Source organism: Physeter macrocephalus, chromosome 2, assembly GCF_002837175.3.
Source record: "Physeter macrocephalus isolate SW-GA chromosome 2, ASM283717v5, whole genome shotgun sequence".
Lineage (NCBI taxonomy): Eukaryota > Metazoa > Chordata > Mammalia > Artiodactyla > Physeteridae > Physeter > Physeter macrocephalus.
The window spans coordinates 40,506,047-40,515,978 of NC_041215.1; the positions used below are offsets into that span (position 1 = coordinate 40,506,047).

At 39.4% G+C, this 9,932-nt stretch overlaps 1 protein-coding gene and 1 non-coding gene across 6 annotated transcripts in view; both read right to left on the minus strand.

Annotated features, from left to right (window-relative positions):
- The window catches only part of EPB41L5 (erythrocyte membrane protein band 4.1 like 5), a 155,795-nt gene that overhangs the window by 39,718 nt on the left and 106,145 nt on the right, over positions 1-9,932 (minus strand). The gene's annotated exons all lie outside the window — the stretch shown is intronic.
- Positions 4,441-4,581, minus strand: LOC112062512 (U4 spliceosomal RNA). The gene has a single exon (XR_002890768.1). It is a non-coding gene; the product is annotated as a U4 spliceosomal RNA (small nuclear RNA).

The window sequence follows — 9,932 nt, forward strand, 5'->3', positions numbered from 1 at the left end:
GATCAGCTCGGTGCTTTGTGACCACCTAGAGGGGTGGGATAGGGAGGGTGGGAGGGAGGGAGACGCAAGAGGGAAGAGATATGGGAACCTATGTATAACTGATTCACTTTGTTGTAAAGCAGAAACTAACACACCATTGTAAAGCAGTTATACTGCAATAAAGATGTTAAAAAAATAAAGTCTATTTTGTCTGATATGAGAAAAAAAAAAACCCCACAGATCCAAGAATTTCAGGAAAACCTAAACACAAGAAACATGAAGAAAACTACACCAAAGCATATCGTAACCACAATGCTTAAAGCCAATGATGAAAAGAAAAACTTAAAAGCAGACAAAACATTATATGTTCAAAGGAGTAAGATAAGGATGACAGCAAGCCAAAGCAATCTTTTATTTTATTTTTTTATTATTAACCTATTTTATACATAATTAGTGCATACATGTCAATCCCAATCTCTCAATTCATCCCACCGCCCCCACCCCCCCTTGGTGTCCGTAAGGTCAAAGCAATCTTGAGAAAGAAAAATGAAGCTGGAAGAATCAGGCTCCCTGACTTCAGACTATAGTACAAAGAGCGCTTTGTAATGAACAAAGTCATTAAAACAGTATGGTACTGGCATAAAAATAGAAATATAGATCAAGGGAACAGGAATAGAAAGCCTAGAAATAAACCCTATGGTCAATTAATCTAAAACAAAGGAGGCAAGAGTACACAATGGTGGAAAGAGTTTCTTCAAGGAACAGTGCTGGGAAAACTGGACAGCTATATGTACAAAACTGAAATTAGATCATTCTTTAACACCATACACAAAAATAAGCTCCAAGTGGATTAAAGACCTAAATGTGAGGCCGGACACTATAAAACTCCTAGAGGAAAACATAGGCAGAACACTCTCTGACATAAATCGCAGCAATATCTTTTTTGATCTGTCTCCCAGTTATGGAAATAAAAACAAAAATAAACAAATGGAACCTAATTAAACTCAAAGCTTTTGCACAGCAAAGGAAACCATAAACAAAATGAAAAGACAACCCACAGGTTGGGAGAAAATATTTGCAAATGATGTGACCCAAAAGGGATTAGTCTCCAAAATTTACAAACATCTCAAGAGGCTTAATATCATAAAAAAAACCCAACCCAATCAAAAAATGGGCAGAAGACCTAAATAGACACTTCTCCAAAGAAGACACACAGATGGCCAAGAGGCACATGAAAAGATGTTCAACATCGCTAATTATTAGAGAAATGCAAATCAAAACTACAATGAGGTATCACCTCACACCAGTCAAAATGGCTATAATCAAAAAATCCACAAACAATATAAAGACATAAATCGCAGCAATATCTTTTTTGATCTGTCTCCCAGTTATGGAAATAAAAACAAAAATAAACAAATGGAACCTAATTAAACTCAAAGCTTTTGCACAGCAAAGGAAACCATAAACAAAATGAAAAGACAACCCACAGGTTGGGAGAAAATATTTGCAAATGATGTGACCCAAAAGGGATTAGTCTCCAAAATTTACAAACATCTCAAGAGGCTTAATATCATAAAAAAAACCCAACCCAATCAAAAAATGGGCAGAAGACCTAAATAGACACTTCCCCAAAGAAGGCACACAGATGGCCAAGAGGCACATGAAAAGATGTTCAACATCGCTAATTATTAGAGAAATGCAAATCAAAACTACAATGAGGTATCACCTCACACCAGTCAAAATGGCTATAATCAAAAAATCCACAAACAATATAAATGCTGGAGAGGGTGTGGAGAAAAGGGAACCCTCTTGTGCTGCTGGTGGGAATGTAAATTGATACAGCCACTATGGAGAACAGTATGGAGGTTCCTTAAAAAACTAAAAACAGAACTACCATATGACCCAGCAATCCCACTCCTGGGAATATATCCAGAAAAAAACGTGGTCTGAAAGGATACATGCACCCCAATGTTCACTGCAGCACTGTTTACAACAGCCAATACATGGAAGAAACCTAAATATCCACCAGCAGAGGAGTGGATAAAGAAGATGTACATATATACAATGGAATATTACTCAAACATTAAAAAGAATGAAATAATGCCATTTGCAGCAACATGGATGGACCTAGAGATAGTCATACTGAGTGAAGTTAAGTCAGACAGAGAAAGAGAAATAGCGTATGATATCCCTTATAAGCAGAGTCTAAAAAGAAATGATACAAATGAACTTATTTACAAAAACAGAAAGAGACTCACAGATTTGGAGAATAAAGGGGGGTTACCAGAGGGGAAGGATAGGGGGAAGAGAGAGTTAGGGAGTTTGGGACTGACGTGTACACACTGCTATATTTAAAATGGATAACCAACAAGGACCCACTGTATAGCACAGGGAACTCTGCTCAATGTTATGTGGTAGCCTGGATGGAAGGGGAGTTTGGGGGGAGAATGGATACATGTATATGTATGGCTGAGCTGCTTGCTATGCACCTGAAACTATCACAACATTGTTAATCAGCTATATTCCAATATAAAATAAAAAGTTTAAAAAAGAAAAAAGGATGACAGCAGATTTCTTATCAGAAATAATGCAAACTAGAGGACAGTGGAGCAGTATCTTAAAAGCGCTGAAAGAAAAAAGCATATCAATCCAAATTTTATATCCAGCCAAAAAGCTTTCAAAAATAAAGGAAAACCTATGTATATACCAAATAAAAGTGAAAACAAACAACCACACAAAAATGTATACACAAATATTCATGGCACCATTATTCATAATAGCCAAAAATATGGAAACAACCCAAATGCCCATCAACTGAGGAATGGATAAATAAAATGTGGTATATCCACAGAGTGGCATAAAAATCAGCAATAAAAGGAGTGAAGTACTGATACATGCTAGCACCCTTGAAAACATAATGCTAAGGGGAAAAAGCCAGACACAAAATACCACATATCGTATGAGTCCATCTGTATGAAATGTCCAGAACAGGCAAATCCACAGACGCAGAAAGTAGATCTGTGGTTGCCAGGGGCTGGAGAAGAAAGGGGACTGACTTCTGTGGCGTAAGGTCTGAAGTTAAGATTCAACAGTATGGGCTGCCTGGACATCCCTGAGCCTCATGGGGCCCCAAAGGCCCAACCATGAGTTTTCCAGCTCTCACCAGATATGCCCTCCCAGCGAAAAAGGTTCCCCTCAACTGTACCAGCCGCATCCTACCATGTTCCTAACCCCACAAGCTTCACTTCTCTGCCAGCCTGTGAAACTGTTCAGATGAGCCCAATCACGTCCCCTCATGGGAACCAGGGTGGCTCATTCTCATGTCCCTATAAAGCCCGCCTCCCAAAGTCCATGTTTGTCCACTCTGCTCCCAAGTGCGACATGTACGAGGCCCCGCTGTTGTGGGGTTTCCTCCTCCCCTGAGCCACGAGTAGGTGTCTAGTAAACTGCTGTCTGTCTCACGTGTCCAGGGCTGGGCGCTGTGTGTTTGGCCATCCTGCAGTATTTAGGGTGGGGGGACCCCTCCCTCACCAAAAGTGTGAACAGGTGAGGAGCAGAACAACTAATAATGGGGATGGGGTTCTGTGGGGGAGGGGCAAAACTATTCTAAAGTAGAACTGTAATAAAGGTGGCACAATTCTATCAATGAGCTAAAAACGCTGAATCGTCCACTTTGAATATGTAAATAGTATGGTATGTGAATTATATCTTAATGAAGAAAAAAAGAAAAACAAATAAAAGGAATTCATGACCAAAAGACCAGCACCAAAAAATTGCTAAAGGAAGACCTACAGGCAGAAGTAAAACAAACAACGTACTGTGGGGTATAAAACACAGATGGAGGGCTTCCCTGGTGGCGCAGTGGTTGAGAGTCCGCCTGCCAATGCAGGGGACGCGGGTTCGTGCCCCGGTCCAGGAAGATCCCACATGCCGCGGAGCGGCTGGGCCCGTGAGCCATGGCTGCTGAGCCTGCGCGTCCGGAGTCTGTGCTCCGCAACGGGAGGGGCCACAGCAGTGAGAGGCCCGCGTACCGCAAAAAAAACCCAAAAAACAAACCACACAGATGGAAGTAAAATGCGTGACAAATGACAGTACAAAGCCTGGGAGGGGAGAAATGGAAGTACACTACTGTAAAGTTCTTATACGACACATGAAATGTTATAATATCCCGTGAAAGCAGACTGTGATAAGTGAAAGTTGTACAGGCTAAAGTAACAATTAAAGTGAAAAAAAAAAACAAAAAACAAAAAACCCAAAGAGTTATAGCTAAGGAGTAAGAAGAGGATATAAATGGAATTTTTTTAAAAACACCTGATTAATGAAAAAAAGAAAGAGAGGAAGATGGGAACAAGAAACATATGGGACAAACAGGAAACAAATAGCAGGATGATAGACACAATCATGTCAATAATCATATCAAAAGGAAGTAGTATAAACATACCATTAAAAAAAAACATTCAGTCTCTGTAGAGACTGTCAAAAATTGCCAATGCCGCTGTATTTCAAATCATCACGGCAGGGTATTCGGAAGAGTTTTCAATTAGCAATAATCATACCGCGGATAAACCTCATTGGCTATAATACTGCCAACTGTGCAAAGCTGAAACATACCAATTTTCAGATGCAGAGACTGTCAGTTAAGATTTAAAAAGCAAAACCCAATTATGTGCTGCATACATGAAACACAATTTAAATATAAAAAAACAAATTGGGGCTTCCCTGGTGGCGCAGTGGTTGCGCGTCCGCCTGCCGATGCAGGGGAACCGGGTTCGCACCCCGGTCTGGGAGGGTCCCACGTGCTGCGGAGCGGCTGGGCCTGTGAGCCATGGCCCCTGGGCCTGCGCGTCCGGAGCCTGTGCTCCGCAACGGGAGAGGCCGCAGCAGAGGGAAGCCCGCATACCACAAAAAAAAAAAAAAAACAAAAAAAAAAACAAATTAACAAAGATTAAAAATAAAAATAGAAAAAGATATACCATGCTAACACTAGTCAAAAGAAAGCTACAATGAATATACTGATATCAAAGTAGAGTTCAGAGCAAAGAATAGTACTTAAAGATCATTTCGTAAGGATAAGACGGTCATTTAACCAAGAGAATATAACATTCCTAAATATTTATGAACTTAATGACAGTGCTTCAAAATACATGAAGCCAAAACTGAAAGAACTGCAAAGAGTAATAGATCAATTATGGTTGGAGATTTCAATACCCTTCTTTCAATAAGTGCTAGAACAGAAAGTCAGCAAGGGTACAGGAGGTTTGAACAGCACTAACCACCAACTTTACCTAATTGACATTCAGAGAATACTCCATCAAAACATCAAAACACATGTACTTCTCAAGTGCATACAGAATAATCACTCAGACAGACAATATTCTGGGCCATAAAACCAGAGTCAATAAATTCAAAAGGGCTCAAATCATACAAAGTATGTGTGTTCTTTGAGCAGAACATAATTAAATTAGAAATCCAAAACAGAAAGTTCCTTGGAAAATCCCCAAATATTTGGAAACTATATAATGCACGTCTAAATAACCCATGGAACAAAAAAGATATGAGGGACTTCCCCAGTGGTGCAGTGGTTAAGAATCCACCTGCCAATGTAGGGGACATGGGTTCGATCCCTGGTCTAGGAAGATCCCACATGCCGTAGAGCAACTAAGCCCACGCGCCACAATTACTGAGCCTGAGTGCCACAACTACTGAAGCCCATGCACCTGGAGCCCATGCTCCACAACAAGAGAAGTCACTGCAATGAGAAGACTGTGCACCACAATGAAGAGTAGCCCCCCGCTCACCGTAACTAGAGAAAGCCCGCATGCAGCAATGAAGACCCAACGCAGCCCCCCAAAAATAAAAATAAATTTATTTTTAAAAAAAGGTATGAAAAGGAAATTTAGAAAAGAATTTTGAACTATGAAAATGAAAGCACAACATATGTAGGATGGCACTAAAGCAATAGTTAGAGGAATAACTTATAACATTAAATATCCATATTAGGAAAGAAGAAAGTTTTCCAATCAATGACCTCAGCTTATACCTTGATAAACTAGAAAAAGAGCAAATTAAATGCAAAGGAAGAGCAAGGCAGGAAATAATAAAGATAAAAGGGAAAAATAATAGAAAAAATGAATTAAACTGAGAGCTAGTTCTTTGAGAAGCTCAATATAATTAATAACTTCTAGCTAGACTAATAAAAAGAGAGAATACATATTTACAATATCAGGAGTTGGAAGAGTGACATCACTACAGACATTACAGATACTAATATGGTATAAGAGAATATTATTAACTTTATGCCAATAAATTCAATGACTTAGATGATATGCAAAAATTCCTTGAAAGACACAAACTACCAAAGCTCACTCTAGGAAAACATAAAATCTGAATAGACACAGAAAAGTAAAGAAATTGAATCAGTAATTAAAAATCTTCTCACAAAGAGAAGCTCAGGCCCAGAGGACCTCCTTGGTAAATTCTATCAAATATTTAAAAGAAGAAATAATTCCAATCTTCAACAAACTATTTCACAAATAGAGGAAAGGCAACATTCTCCAACTCATTCTATGAGCCCATTATTCCCCTGATACTGGAGCCATTCCAAACACGTAACAAAAAATCAAGCAAGAAATAAAAAGGACTGTCCACCATGACCAGGTGGGATTTATCATAGGAATGCAAAGGTGGTTTAATGTTTCAAAATCAATTAGTGTAATACTACATTTTAATAAAAGAAAACATGATCATCTCAATAGATACAGGAAAAGCATTTGACAAAATCAAACAACACTCATGGCAAAAACTCTCAACAAACTAAGAACAGATGGAACATCTTCAATCTGATAAAGGAAATCTACAAAAAAATCAACAGCGAACATCATATTTAATGATGGATGACTGAATTCTTTCTCCTGTAAGTCAGAAACGTAACAAGGATGTCCACCCTGACCACTTCTATTCAACAATATATTGGAGGTTCTAAAAAGTGCAATAAGGAAAAAAAAAGGCAAAGAACAGAAAAGTAAAGTAAATTAAGGGCCCAAATTAGAAAGGAAGAGGTTTTTATGTGCAGATGATAGAATCCTATACCTAGAAAAGCCAATGGAATCCACAAAATGCTACTAGAAAGTAATAAACGAGTTCAGCAAGGTTGCAGGATACAAGATCAACATGCAAAAATCAATTATATCTATACAGTAGCAACAAATAACAGAAAACTGACATTAAAACAATTCCATTCACAATAGCATCAAAAAGAATAACAACAGGGGAATTTCCTGGTGGTTCAGTGGGGTAAAGAATCCTCCTTCCAATGCAGGGGACACAGGTTCAATCCCTGGTCGGTGAACTAAGATCCTACATGCCGCTGGGCAACTAAGCCCACATGCCTCAACTACTGAGAGAAAACCTGTACGCCAGAACGAAGAGCCTGTGCTGCAACAAAAGATCCCACGTGCCTCAACAAAGACCTCACATGCCGCAACTAAGACCCGATGCAGCCAAAGAAAAAAAATAAATAAGCAAAATAAATATTTCAGAAAAAAGAATAACAACAGGAATAAATTTAATAAAGGATATACAGGACTTGTACAATTAAAACTATAATAAATAAAGGAGATCTAAATAAGTGGCAAGACGTTTCATGTTCATGGACTGAACACTTAATATTCTCACGATGACAATCCTCCACAAACTGATCTATAAATTCAATGCATTCACTATCAAAATCCCAGCAGGCTTTTTTGTAGAAATGGACAAGCCAATCCTAAAATTTATATAAAATTCAAAGGAGCTAGAATAGCCAAATGCATTCTGAAAAAGAACAAAGTTGGAGGATACATGCTACCTGATTTCAAAACCTGCTATAAAGCCATAGTAATTAGGACAGTGTGGTATTGGCACAAAAATAGTTATGTAAATCAACAGAACAAAACTGAGAGTCCAGAATTCCTTATATTTATGGTTGATTTTTGCCAAAACAAACCAATGGAAAAAAGGATAGTCTTTCAACAAACGGTGGCAAGACAACTAGAAATACATGCAAAAATATGAATTTAGATGCTAACCTCACACCATACATAAAAGTGAAATAAAAATGAATAACAGGGACTTCCCTGGTGGTCCAGTGGTAAAGAATGTGCCTTCCAATGCAGGGACATGGGTTCGACCCCTGGTTAGGGAACTAAGATCCCATGTGCTGTGGGGCAACTAAGCCAGCGCACCACCACTACTGAGCTCGTGTGCCTCAACTAGAGCCCATGTGCCGCAAACTACAGAGCCCACACACTCTGGAACCCGCGCGCCACAACTAGAGAGAGAAAACCCGCGTGCCACAACTAGAGAGAAGCCCACACACTACAATGAAGAGCCTGTGCACCACAACAAAAGATCCCACATGTCTCAATGAAGATCTTGCAAGCCGCAACTAGGACCAGATGCAGCCAAAAATAAATAAAATAAATAATAAATAAATCTTTTAAAAAATGAATAATAGACTGAAACGTTAACAGCTAAAACTGTAAATATTTGAAGAAAACATAGGGGAAAAAAATCTCTGTGATTTTGGGTTGGCAAAATGTTCTGAGATATGATACCAAAGGTACCATCCATAAAATAAAAAGTTGGTAAGTTGGACTACATCACAATGAAATGCTTGAGCTTCTAAAAAACACTAATATGAAAACGAAAAGAGAAGTCACAGATTAAGGGAACATTTTTGCAAATCATGTGTCGATAAGGGACTGGTTTCCAAACTACACAAAGAACTCTCAATGTTAAAAAGACAACCCACATAAAAATGGGCAAAAGGTCCAAATAGACACATCTCCAGAAATGATCTATAAATAGCTGACAAGCACATGAAAAGATGCTCAATATCACTAGCCCTCAGGAAAATGCAAATCAAACCCACAATGAAATCCCCTTATTCACCCTCTACGACAGCTATAATCAAAAAGGCAGGGCTTCCCTGGTGGCGCAGTGGTTGGGAGTCCGCCTGCCGATGCAGGAGACACGAGTTTGTGACCTGGTCCAGGAGGATCCCACGTGCCACGGAGTGGCTGGGCCCATGAGCCATGACCACTGAGCCTGTGCGTCCGGCGCCTGTGCTCCGCAGCGGGAGACGCCACAGCAGTGAGAGGCCCGCATACCGCAAAAAAAAAAAAAAAAAAAAAAAAAAAAGGCAGAAAATAACAAGCATTGGAGAGGGTGTGGGGACCTGGAACACTCGTTATTTCCACTCTGGAAACCAGTCTGCCAATTTCGCGGAAAGTTAAAATGTAAGTTCACCGTGCAACCCAGCAATTTTCCCTCTAGGAGTCTATCCAAGAGAACCCGTACCTTACGTCCACACTGAGACATGAACAGGAATATCCATAACACTATTCACAGCCAGAACATGGAAACACTGCAAATTTCCAACAACTGGTGAATGGATAAACAAAATGTGCTATACCCATAAACTGTCTTGCTATTCAGCAACTGAAAGGAGCACACTGCGATATGTGGACGAACCTCAAAAACATTCTGCTACGTGAAAGAAGCCAGACATGAAACCTTGTATACTGTGACTCCATTCACATAAAACGCACAGAAAAGTCGAATTTATAAAGACTGAACTTTGGGCGATGATAAAAATGTTCTAAAACTAGATTGTGGTGATTACTGTATGATTTTATACATTTCTAAAAATCATGGAATTACAGTAAGTGAATTTCATAATATGTAAAAATATTTTAAAATATGTAAAAATAAAACATAAACTTGCTTTAAAAATCTTATTCAACTCCTGGTGCGAGAGGAGAGGGGATTAAGCGCACCGTGTAAAGGAGCTCCAGAAACGGGCGCGGAGCTGCCGAAGAGACAGGAGACTTTTTCTTGCCTCTTTGCTTCCTGGGGCGCGAGGAGAGGGGATTAAGGGCACCGCGTAAAGGAGCTCCAGAAACGGGCGCGAG